The sequence below is a fragment of the Phaethon aethereus genome (assembly GCF_964289735.1).
Source record: "Phaethon aethereus genome assembly, chromosome: 1".
NCBI classification, from domain to species: Eukaryota; Metazoa; Chordata; class Aves; order Phaethontiformes; family Phaethontidae; genus Phaethon; species Phaethon aethereus.
In genome coordinates, this window is record NC_138575.1 from 217,436,357 (window position 1) to 217,449,930 (window position 13,574).

Sequence of the window (13,574 nt, forward strand, 5' to 3'; positions counted from 1 at the left end):
ACTAAAAAATAAAGCATACCGAAAGAGGATATGGTTACTGTGACCAGTACTTAAGATATGGCATCCTGAGTGGGAAGACTGAATCTCACCTACAGGTTTCTGTTTAGGGACCAAACAAGCTCCTGCTGCAGTGATTGGATTTGGATCTTGATTTAGATTTGCAAATGTGATGCATGAATTAAGTGTGATGATATCTGTGCATGCACCTTACTCTGAAAACTATTGCATCAAGCCCTATGAACCTCCGCTGCCCTTAAGAACCTCCATCACCCTACAGAGCTTTCCAAAATTTAGTTTAGTTCTTGAACCAGACACAAGGTGAAGTGTTTTTCTTTGCCTTCCTTAGATGCTGACACCACATCTTTAGTGCATTTCACCAGGTATATCCCCAAAAGACTTATTTGAGTTAGATAATCTCACAAAAGCTCAGATATTTATCTATGGTGTGGCTTCTACTTTAGAGAATCACAGAATCATTAAGGTTGAAAAAGACCTTGAAGATCATCAAGGCCAACCATTAATCCAGCGCCACCATGCCCGCTAATCCATGTCCTGAAGTGCTATGTCTACATGTTCTTTGAACACTTCCAGTGATGGTGACTCCACCACCTCCCTGGGCAGCCTGTTCCAATGCTTTACCACCCTCTGGGTGCAGAAATTTTTCCTAATATCCAATCTAAACCTCTCCTGTTGCAGCTTGAGGCCATTTCTTCTTGTCCTATCACTGGTTACTTGGGAGAAGAAACCAACACCACCTCACCACAACCCCCTTTCAGGTAGTTGTAGAGAGCGATGAAGTCTCCCTTCAGCCTCCTCTTCTCCAGACTGAACACCCCCAGTTCCCTCAGCTGCTCCTCATAAGACTTGTGCTCCAGACCCCTCACCAGCTTTGTTGCCCTTCTCTGGACAACTTCAACTGGTAAGTTGGAGAAAATTCTGGCTCAATGTATGGTGGGTCTTAGTACTTATCTCCCTTGCTCCCCAGATCATTTCAATTTAACAGAAAAAGTCAAACAGTCCTAGGAACAGAAGGAGACTCTCAAAACTCCCTGATCTCAAGAGACTTTTAAAACTGCTGAGTCCCTCTCCCTCTATTTTTCTGGCCACTTGAATTCTTCATTCCCTTCTGCTCAGGAGCAGGGGTTCATCAGGAAGGAAGAGAAACTTCGCTGCTTTACGCCAAACCTCTGGTTTGCTGATTCATAAATACTCCTGTAAATTGTATTTAAACACCTGAAAGCTGTGACTGGTTGAACCTATACCTCTTGTGTAGTTGAGCAACCTGAGGGCAGAGGGGGCAACACCATCACCACCCTGGAAGGAAAAATACATCTGTGTTTTATGGGAGATCTGATGGGAATAATTGGTACTGAAAGTACCAATTGGCAAGGTACTTTCAGAAATCCCTTCCTGGACTGGATATTTTGGTAAACTCAGGCATCTAAAAATGTGTTAAAATATCCTTGAAAACACTAGACACTGTCTACCACAATTCAGAATTTAAACATTTTTGAAAACTGGTAGTTTTTCTCTTCATCTGCAGCTGAGTTACAAACTCGGGTAGGAACAAAGGCCTGGCCAAGTAATTCCCTTTAGTTTTATATTTACATGTATGTCCACTAAACTGAGGGGAATTAAGAAGATATTTTCCAAGACTGTGTTTGCTTAAGAGAATCAGGTCTTGGTCATTTGATCTGCATCTGGCACATTCACCGTTGCCAAATCCCTGCTGTAAACCAACAGCACAACTTTATTCAGTGCTTGTTCATCAGAGGTGCTCGAGACAGAAGAATATGAATTGAGGTTGTCCATATAATCTGTGCTAGAGAAAAGAGGCAAAGCTAGGTATTTACAGTGCAATAGTGAAATGGATGGAGAGCAGGTGGGAATATCAATTAATACTTTTTGTAGGCATTTTTGCAATTAGCTACATGGTTCTATATGCTAATCCTTGCCACTAGCTCCAACTGCAAGTGCCAGGTCTTACCAGCTGGGGTTTAAAACATGAATCTAAATTTCTTTCTGAAACCATCTGCCTTTTCCCTTCACTATAGAGGAGCAAATGGTATTCATAAGCAGTTCTGGTTCCCCTTATTAAAATATACTGGTAGAAGGAGTGGACTTCTGGTGACCATTTCTTTCTATATCTATTCTGTTCCCCTCCATAGATCACCTCAGTCTAAACCATTCCTGACAGAAATTTGGCTGGTCTCCTTCTCACAGTATTCACTGACAGGCATTTGATGGTCCCCCATGTAGACTATTTCAGTGACTTAACAATAGCTATGATGCAATGATATATGGGCATGCAAATAAACTAACCTAACCTAACCTAACGTAACCTAACCTAACCTAACCTAAATTATTATTTAGTTCTCAATGAGTGTTGACCATCTCACCCACGGTGATGGTCTACTGTAAATTTCTTATAACAAGTTTGTCACTGTGTATTTTATGTGATATGTTATGTTCTTTACAACAAACATTTCCAAAACTCCTATCATCTTATAAAACCAGTATTTAACCTTTGGCAAGCTGGTTTTGATCATTGTATTTAAGTAACAAGATAAAAACTAAAAAATGTAGGGAAATGTATTCTGTTTTGATTACATGAAACTCACAACTCAAATGATGCAAAAGCCAATTAATCTAATGCCACCCCCAAAAAATACAGATAAAAATTTTAAAATGTCCCTTGAACACTACAGCAGTATTTAATAGTGCCAATATGAAAAAACAAAGACAATGTTTATTTCTTTTAAGATACAACTGTCTATATGAAAGTGTCTGTAAGTTTATGTAGGCATCTAAATACATTTTATGAGGCCAACAAAATGAAAAATGTTACATTATATGGTTATTCTGGTTTTGAAATCTATTTTCAAAACTGCTGAGTACTGTTTCCGCTGACTTCTGTGGAAACTCCTGGGTGCCTGGCATTTTATAAAGCAGATCACTGTGAACATTTGAACAGTTAAACACAAGGGAGCTAGGCTTTATTTGTGGTGAAAATATGAGCATGTATCACCTCTAATCTTATTATCAGTGGCATGCTTTGCAGTAACAAATAATTCAGCTTCTCTTCGAAGGAGAGCTAGCCACTGTGGCAAGCTGTGCACAAAAATTAAGCACTGATAACGTAATTTTCTGTTCTCTAAGGGGCTTACAGTAGACTAGGTTGTGGGACTCAATCTCAGGTAAAGTGCTACAGAGTAAGAAAGGAAATGTAATACTCGATAAATCAAATCAAATAAAAATAGACAATTATTACTTTGAAAATCATATCTGATGTAATTTTCTTCGTTCTATTGAATTTTCGCTTTCATTGACAAGTATTCTCAAGACCTACAATCAGCATCTTGGCTGCTGTCACATCCATCTGTTAAATCTTACGGATAGCCTATCCCCACGGAAAGTACCGCAGTGCAAAGTACCACCAGCACATCAGCTCTGGCTGGACAGGCAATATTCTTCCATACTGCTGGTCCCATCAGGAGTTTACTGTGACAGCCAGTTTCCAGGGCATTGCCTTAGCTCATACCTGTGATCTAATGCTAAAGGGTATCAGATTCAAGTCAACATTGGTGGGACTTTAGTATGCAAACAACTGTTTTAGTGGTTTTTGTGATATAGGCAGGCACAAACTCGTATTGCATTCAGTAAGGATCTGCCTTAACAAGGGATAGACGACTGTGCAGCTGCTAGGGGTTGCAAAGGCTCTAGCAGGGCAGCTGGGCACAAAGGGAACCCAAGAGACACAAAACTGTCCTACTGGAAGATTGCCTCTCGATATGGGCATGGATATGGGTGCAATGTTAGCAGAATGTCATCAAACTTGGGTTGGGCAATCCAATACAATGAAAGATAGATATAAATTTGTATGGCATCTCTGTGGGTAAAAGCCTAGAGTGTATGGAGAGGTGCATATGCAGTTTTCCAAAAAGGAATAAGATCAAAGAGGAGTGAAAAAATGAAATGAAAGTTTTGGAAAATAGGGAAAGAATTTGTACTTCCTGTTTTTCTTTGAAATACAATGGGGTTGATACATCTCACCAACCTTTAGACACATGGATGGGAAAAGAGCTGAATCTCTGCAAGTGAGAGAGAGGCATAGAGGAGCCAGTTATCTTCAGAAAGAGTTTCAGCCCACCTATGTTCTTACGTGGACCTGGAGTGGTCTGTCTTTACCGTTCACTGCATTAAGAGCAACACTGTTCCTAATGTCAGCACTTCAGACCAAGTAAGATGAATCTGGGCAAGTGTTCAAATCCTCTGCTGAGTCAAGAGAGAGGATGTTGCCTCACCAGTTCTATGTGGATAAATAGCAGTGCCAGGAAAAAGTGTTTTCCTAAAGATTTCTGAAGAAGGTTGGGAGAACGTCCCACCTGACACCATCACTAAGCACTGACCGGGTTTTACTGACTACTTTACCATCTTTTGCCACAGCTGGCATATCTATACAGCAGGCATATTTCAATACTGTTTTATCAATTGCTGTTCTTACAGAATCATGTTGACATTTTAGAAGGAAATTCTATAGTATCTTTCACTGGTAACAACGGATGAGGAGAAGGCTGAGGTAATCAATGACTTCTTTGCCTCAGCCTTCACAGACAGCCTTCACTTCTCTTCCCACACTTCTTGAGGGGATGGACTGCAAGATGGGGACTGGACAAGCAAAGTCCCTCGTGCTGCAAGAGAAGATCAGGTTTGAGACCACCTGAGGAACCTGATCATGCACAAGTCTATGGGACTTGATGAGATGCATCCCAGAGTCCTGAGGGAATTGGCTGATGTAGTTGCCAAGTCACTCTCCATGATATTTGAAAAGTCCTGGCAGTCGAGTAAAATCCCTGGTGACTGCAAAATGGGAAACATTGCACCCATATATAAAAAAAGGTAGCAAGGAGGACCCTGGCAACTACTGACCTGTCAGCCTCACCTCTGTGCCTGGGAAGATCATGGAACAGATCTTCCTAGAAGCTATATGAAGGAACATGGAGGACAGGGTGGTGATTTGAGACAGCCAGCATGGTTTCACCAAGGGCAAGTCCTGCCTGACCAACCTAGTGGCCTTCTAGGATGGAGTGACCACATCAGTGGACAAGGGAAGAGCTATAGATGTCGTCTATCTGGACTTGTGTAAGGTCTTTGATATGGTCTCCCACAACATCCTTCTCTCTAAATTGGAGAGAGATGGATGTGATGGGTGGACTGTTCAGTAGACAAGGAATAGTTGGATGGTCACATCAAGAGTGTAGTGGTTAATGGCTCAATCTCCAGATGGAGATTAGTGATGAGCTGTGTCCCTCAGGGACCAGTGCTCTTTAATATCTTCAACAATGACAGTGGGATAGAGTGTACCCTCAGCAAGTTTGCAGATGACACCAAGCTGAGTGGTGCGATTGACACGCGTGAGGGACGGGATGCCATCCAGAGGGACCTGGACAAGCTCGAGGCATGGGCCTGTGTGAGCCTCATGAGGTTCAACAAGGCCAAGGACAGAGTCCTGCACCTGGGTCAGGGCAACCCCCGGTATCAGTACAGGCTGGGGGATGAAGGGACAGAGAGCATCCCCATGGAGAAGGACTTGGGGGTACTGGTGGATGAAAAGCTGGACATGAGCTGACAATGTGCGCTTGCAGCCCAGAAGGCCAGCTGTCTCCTGGGCTGCATCCAAAGCAGTGTGGCCAGCAGGTCAAGGGAGGGGATTCTGCCCCTCTGCTCTGTTCTGGTGAGACCCCACCTGGAGTCCTGTGTCCAGCTCTGGAGCCCTCAGCACAGGAGAGACATGGACCTCTTGGAGTGGATCCAGAGGAGGCCACAACAATGATCCGAGGGCTGCAAAAGCTCTGCTGTGAGGACAGACTGAGAGAGTTGGGTTGTTCATCCCGGAGATGAGAAAGCTCTGGGGACACCTTATTGCTGCCTTGCAGGACTTAAAGTGGGCCTATAAGAAAGATGGGGACAGACCTTTTACCAGGGCCTGTTGCAGTAGGACAAGGAGTAGTCGTTTTAAACTAAGAGGCTAGATACAGACTAGATCTAAGGAAGAAACTTTTCCCACTGAGGATGGTGAAACCCTGGCCCAGGTTGCCCAGAAAGGTGGTCAATGTCCCATCCCTGGAAACATTCCAGGTCAGATTGGATGGGTTTCTGAGCACCCTGATCTAGTTGAAGATGTCTCTGCTCATTGCTGGGGAGTTGGACTAGATGACTTTGAAATGTCACTTCCAACCCAAGGATTCTCTGATTGTATGCTTCTGTGATCTTACTTCTCTCTAAATATAGAAATATTTGTGTGTGTAGCCACTTAGTCATAAGTTAGTCATATCTGATTACACAGGCTGTTATTTGAAAACTAAAATAAAATCACTGATCTACCCAAGAGTCTCCTGATATTAGTATTTTAAAGTACTAAAACATTGCTTTTTCAGCTCTCGGAAGTTAAATATAATGTATTTTTTTGTACATTAGATGACAGATTCTTAGAGGACATTAAGCTAGCTATGCCTCTGTGGATCCGTGCTGACTTGTGTCAGCTAATGGGTGACCTGGCATTGATGTTTCTCTTTCAGTCGATTAACCATTTCACTATTTGCATTAGTACCACTGACAGTTGTAACATTATAGAAAAGAGCTTTCCCAGACCTTATCATGACCTTTCCATTTTGAATTCAGATGCTCTGACACAGATCTTAAATGAGACAGTTTTGACTTTTTACATGTTTCATATTCCATTCTTGAAGTGAACACCTTCTTTGGTGCCTTCATCTGCAAACTTTCATCAGGTACCAAGGGTTGACTTTTCCATACGGATTTGCACAGCCCATTTCTTGATATTTTTTCTTACAAATAGTGAATATGAAGTTGGACCGTGGGATTAGCCCAAGATATGATACTGCATCAATCAGTGTATCTCTGGTTTTGGCAATGTTTATGCATGCAAGTCTTCTGCAGAAGCATCTTCAACTCTTAATGAAGAAGATGTGTGTTTTCATTGATTGAGAATGGTTACAGTTCCAGTTTCTTACTGGCCATCATATTTTACTGTCCAAATAACTTTCCAAATAAACCTTCCAGCTCATTGGTATGAATTATGAATGTGCCAGCAGTGTTGATTTTAAAATGCGTGTCAACACTTTAACATCTGAACATCTATGTAAATGCAAGCTTTTAGCAGAATTTCAATTTAACAAATTACAGTTTGTGACTCTAATTTATGAGAACTATGTAAATACCTAAGATTTTTATAGCTTCTCCCGCTTAAATTAATCACAAATTACTAATTATGCCTTTTTCAGCTGTAGGATATGCAAATTTAGTTGCATAAAGAAAGGAAGAATTCAAGAATAGATTGATTTCAGAAACGTTGTGCAGTATCGTTTTTGAACAGTAGAGTGCAGCCTTTTAACCTGCTACAGACCTCACTGGTCCACATCTGTTTTGTTTGTATTGAAATACAGAATATGAAGGAAAAAAAAAAGTATTTTCTTCCTCAGAGAATAATTGATATTCCAGTCATTGGCTGTACACAGTTCATGTCTGTACACAACTGCAAAGCAAACACAAGTCAGAAATCTGAAAATATTCTAAAGGATGGGTTAGCTTGTCATACTGCAGCTCCAACACATCAAGTGGGGAGGAAGTCTGAAAGACACCTTACTCACCTAGAGCCAAACCAATCTTCTGATGTCAGAAAGATTGGCTACAATAGGATTTCTGCAGCTGAATGGACACTGCCCTGCAGGTAAGAAGAACCAGGAAAGTTCTGTTATTGATAACTGTAACAGTAGCAATTGGGGATTGAGCCCCTGATGTATTTACAGTGGCTCTTCTTGTACATTCACCCTCCTTTCCTAGATGCCTCATGATCACAGTGTTGGATGTAAATAGCAATTTTTAATTTTAAAAAACACACATTAATTTATTTATTTTTATTTTTGTGTTGCTGGTCAGAAATTTCATTCCGTGCTTCCTCTAAGGAAGGAAGTTGTTGTTTCCTACAACTGTAGAAGAACTAAAGCTTTTAAGCTTCCTTTTTTTCTTCCTTTTTTTTTTAAGGCTATTTAGTTTTGGCTGATTTTGTGATTCTTTAGTGGATAACCATTCTTTTTGTGCTTACAGTTCCTTCCACTCAGCCTTTCTCAGACCTCATCACCATTATTTTCCTCACTTTTGGGCTCTTAGTACAAGACAGATATTGATATATCAGAGACAGTTCAGCAAAGGGCCACCAAGCTGGCCAGGCTGTGGGAGGAGAGGCTGAGACCTGGGTTGTTCAGGCTGGAGAAGAGGAGGGACCTTCTTGCCTTCTGCAGCTTCCTACTGGGAGCATGTACAGACTAAGAGACTGACTACTCTCAGAGATGAACAAGAAAAGAACTGGATGGAACGTGGACAGTAAGGGAGAAAAAGTAAGGGGAAAAAAAGTCACCATTTCAGGGCAGTCAAAAAACGTGCTCTAACTTTAGCGTTAGATCCAATTTTGAAGCTGGACCTTCTTCAGTCTGGAGTTTGCTCTAGGCAATGCTCTTTTCCACATGAAATTAGTCTGTTTCTATGTCCAGGTTTTTTTTATTTATAATCAAGTGCTGTGGACAATGTCAAAAGCATAGTTAGGAAAAAGTCCTTACCAGACCCAGATTTAGGCAGGTGGTACTGTTTGGAGTCAATGGTGCGATTCTGACTAACAAATGTTGTGGCTAATTGTAACAGGGCTTGTCATTGAAACTTAGGTAGGTGATGAGATCTTAATTTGCCACAGAGCTGCAGACATCAGTGGAATACTTGACTGAACACTCGGCTGAAGCATACAATGAAAAATAGGAATTTGGGACTGTATAGAAATGCCAGGCACAGAGCAGTTTTATTTATTCACTTACTGAAACAAAAGGAGCCATCAGAAGCACTGGGAGGGAAAATCAGATCCAAAATCATGCTTCAGTATGTTTCTCAAGTAAACTACGACAAAAAACTCATTTATGAAGTGCTTCTTGGACTAAGTTTATTATATTGGTCACTGCTTGTAGTCCTGTCTCAGCCACCACAGTGATGGCGATCAAAGAGAGCAACATGGAGCTTTATGGCTTATGGCATTGATTTGTTGTCCAAAGGATCCTGTTGTGTGCATTGCACCAGAGTTGCCTGTGGCATCCCTGTTATATATCGCCTTATGGCTCGGGGGAATTGCAATCTGATGATGCAAAAACTGCCCTTAGCCAGTAAATCTGTTTTCCTTTGTTTTGTGCTGTTGTTCTGATGTGAAGTTCTTCCGCCAACTTACCACCTCTTAATATCACCCTCTAGGGTTTGCCCTGCTATGGACTGAGAATTCTTTGTAAAACCTACTAGCCAGTGGTACGGGGGATTAGGGTGTTTCTTCTTTCTATCCCTCTCTCTCCCTTTTAAAGACTCACTGCGCTTTGGTTTGTAATTGTTGGAATTGTAAGAAAGTGTTGAAATGCTACAGAGTTCATTGCTCATTTTATGCTTCATAAAATATTTAGATCCTTTCAAAGCAATGTAGCCATGAATCAGCAGGCTGTTACTTTAACACACTTCATCGTGTCGAGAGCTTGCATCCTCCAATAGCTCAGTGGCAAAGAGGATTGACAGAATTTATTCTTTAAATGCAGAAGACTTTAAAAAACAAGATACATTACTGCTCCTGTATATACATCCATTTTGTCCTCTACAGTTTTCTCACCATATGCCCAGTATCCTCAGTGTTTCTCTGGTGGAAACTTCCCCTTCCTGAGCTGATGGGTTGGTTTTTCTCTCTAAATGACTTTGATCACATAAAAAACCAATCATGTTATTTCTTCTGCTACTGTAAAATTCATAGATCTTGGTTTTTCCCAGTCATGAGGAGTGATGTCTCCTCTGCGATTAAGCAGAACAGAAATACAGACATTTCAAAAATCTGTAAAGCAGAATTGCTGTTAATGCTGAAATTAACTTATCAGCCTTAGCTGATATCACTCTGTTTCCTGGATTTTTTTGTTTGTTTTTAGGAAATGATGACTAATGTTAACAAAAAGATCTTTTCTTGTAGTGTCTATCAATTGCAAAGTGAATGAATTAAGTTCTTTTGGAGTTCCAGCTTGAGGAAGCTGGTATAGAAAATGTGGACTTTTGGGGCTGCAATGAAGTGCAGAGGGATGTTAGTGCATGGTATCTCCTAAACCTTCTCGTTCTTTTGGGCTACATCACAAGCATGTAGACATGTATCATTCTTCCTGGGGAATGTTTTGAGGTCCACTTGTTGAAGATGTTGTGAAACTATCTTTTCACATGCATATTCACATTCAAATATTGATTTTTAAGTTCTTTCTCTGCCATTGAATTTTGCAAGACAGCTTAAAAAACGTAAACCTTCTAGGTCACTCTTTGTTGTCGTTACAAAAACATTTATGTCTATGTTGAGTGTTTTCAGCAGGCAGCAACATCTGAGTATTGAATGCATTCATGTAACCTCCACTTTGTCTTAGAGATGCTGGGGAGCTACTGAAGGGCTCCCGTGCCAGATTGTTTTCAATACTTTGTTGCACTGTCTATAGCTTTTTCATTTGATCTTCATGTCAGTAGACAGATTCTCCACTCAATATTTCATAAATGTTAGCAGTTAGTTAACAAATACCATCATGCCATAGCACTTAAGTGATCTTTCTACTTCTTGACATGGTGTAATTTGTTGGGGTTTTTTTTTCTTCTTTTTTTTCTCAAGAAAAGGTCTTAAAGATGTTACTTATAATTTATTGAAAGTAATATGAGCTTCAGTTTTCCCACACAAATAGTGTTGGACAAAATATTCGTGATAGTCACCATTTTAACCCATAACTCATAAAATTAAGTCTATCTCCAAATTTTTTTTTCATTTATAGCCTGATAAAAAGTGAATCACAGCTTCAAAATCAGAACGCAACTTAGCTTCATAAAAAAATGACCACTTTGTTTAGTGTGCCTGGTCTGGAAACAGGTTATAAATATAAGCAGATCTTCTGAATATATTCTACTAGGTACCGGGGTGGGTGAACTTACGTAAATAAATCTACGAGGCAGATAAATAAAAAAGATAACTGTTAAAGAGTAGAGCTGGGAGTAGACCAAGTATCCAAGAGGAATATCCATGAAAGCTGCTGAAAATTCAGATCTGTGGTAGGGGTTGAGGGACCCTTAAAAGAAAAAAAGAGCAAACTTTCAAAAAACAAAAGAAAAAAAAAGAGAAAACAAAGGGAAAAAAACCCACAAACTCTTCCTTCTTAATTTAACTTTCCATTGAGAGTGTTAACAACATTGTAGGGAATAGCACAGTACACAGACAATCCCTTTATGGGCAGATTAAGGAACTAAAGGAATTTGTGGAACTGGACCCTGGTGGGTACTGGGACAAACTGTGGGGGGAGTGAAGGGATTTGGGAATAGAGAGTAACATTTGCAGCAAATGCTGGAGTGAAACCCATCAGTTTTCTACCCCGTACCATGATGAAGTAAGCTGCAGATACCATGACAGCTTTAAAAAAAGGAAAATATCAGGTTAATCACTTGCAAGACAGTTTTTCCCCCATGCCCTGAGAGAAATTTGGAAAAAATACCCAGAAGCATTTGTGAAAGTGATAGAGCAGCAGCTGATCAAGGCTGCTGTCACTGAAACCAACTTATGTAGATTATTCCATAGCTGTTGCAATCACATTCTTACTATTATTAATAGAATATTATACATAATTAATAATTAATATATTATTAATAGAAATATGGATTGGGTTTTATAATGCGTATTTAAATAAAAAGTTGATAGCAAGGATACAGCAAGCATATCTAGCAACGTTAGAAAAGAGCTAAACGAAAAAGCTTGTGGTTTGCAAGCGGTCACGTTTTACTCCATGCAAAATGAGGATACTGCCCAGCCAAGTGCTATTGAACTCTGTCCCACAGGAGTATATGGTCAGATCAAGGATAACATACTCTGCTTATTGCCGCACTGAAAGACTCTTTTAGGATATGTTGCAGCTCAGCAGTTATTGTAAAACATTTTGCATCCAGAGATTTGCAATTCAAACATCAACAGCTAACATAAAAAATAAGCTACATAAGCTGTTCTTTCTTTCCCTGAATCCATCAGCAAACTGTACGTAACAAATCTGTGTCATTATAAATTTTAGGAAGTAACTATTTATTTTAAGGTCTTAAGGGAAGCTAATTTTGATGGGGTTTTTTTTCAGTAGCTGGTGCAGCCTTATCTGTCACATAGTGCAATTAATTACTTGATATAACTGAAATATTGCACTGAATAATAGATATCTAAGTAAAATGGACCTTGAGCTGTTTCCATTGAAATCAGGTTAAGTTCGTCTTTAGGTTCAAGTTGCACATGTGTTTCTCAGTTTCTGAAGCTAGTATTTGCACGTCCAAGATATGTACAAATTATGAAATAAATGTTCAAATACAAGATATTTCACATTTCAGGACTGTTTGCCATTAGATAAAAATTGTTGAAAATGTAAAACCCAAGAAAAATGTACTTTTGCTTTGGCCAGATCTCTCAGTGTTCTGGGAGGTGTGTATGCAATGAAATATCTTTGGCTTTTTTCCATATGTGATGGAGCTTATCTGAATGTCAAGCTGTTTTCATAGTTCTTTGCACAGTTTGCATCTTGCAAGTCAAAAGAAATCACCTTTGCTAAAAGCAAGTACTTTTTGTGACTTCTTGTGTGTTTGCAGCCAGATGGCCCTGATGCTGGCTTGTTAGCTTTATTTCTGTTTGCAAAAGGTTGTATTTTTTCTTGCCTTTTTATGTCACTTTAGGTATGAGGAAATAAGGTGAGAAATACTTGTGCAATTTGCAGGCCCTTCTTGGTGTTCCTAAGATTTGCATTTACTTGGTATTCTCATTTGAAAATTTTATAGGAAAGCCTTGCAGTAAAATTTCTATGGAATTTAGATTTGGAATGCTATGCAATAGTTTAAAATGCAGAAAAAAAGGCAATGTATAGAGCCTTCTTAATTGGGAGACTAGCAAAATCACTGTTAGTACTATTTGCTTTCAGATTAATCATCCCTAACATTCATTTACAACACAATCCCATATGTTTAAACACAATCTCGTTCGCAGAATAAAGGCTCAAAACCTGATTTCATTCTCAACTTAAGCTCAGTCTGAAGTCTCTTACACAGTCTGGCTTCATGAAGTGAGTTACAATCGGATTATCACAATGCAAAGTTACGCAACATTTTCAGATTCCGAACACGAGATGGCACCATTACTAGTGCTTTTCTCACGTTACCTCCTCCCTGACACGCCACAACTTTTGACACCGCGAAATCACAACAGCGATGTAGCTTCCTCGCACACGTTGCGTGTTCAATATGCAGAAACCTGCCGTGCGCCTGACGGCCTCTGCAGTATCTCTTAGCAAAGTGCCGCGTGTGGCACAAACGGTGCTCTCCTTGCCAAGCCAAGTCTTTGAAAGCTCAGGTGGGTCAGGAATGGATCGATGCTGTAGGTGCAGGTTTGCTCAAGGGGCTGCAGCGGCTGTAATTACTCCTCTGCCCAGCGCTGCACATATTCCGGG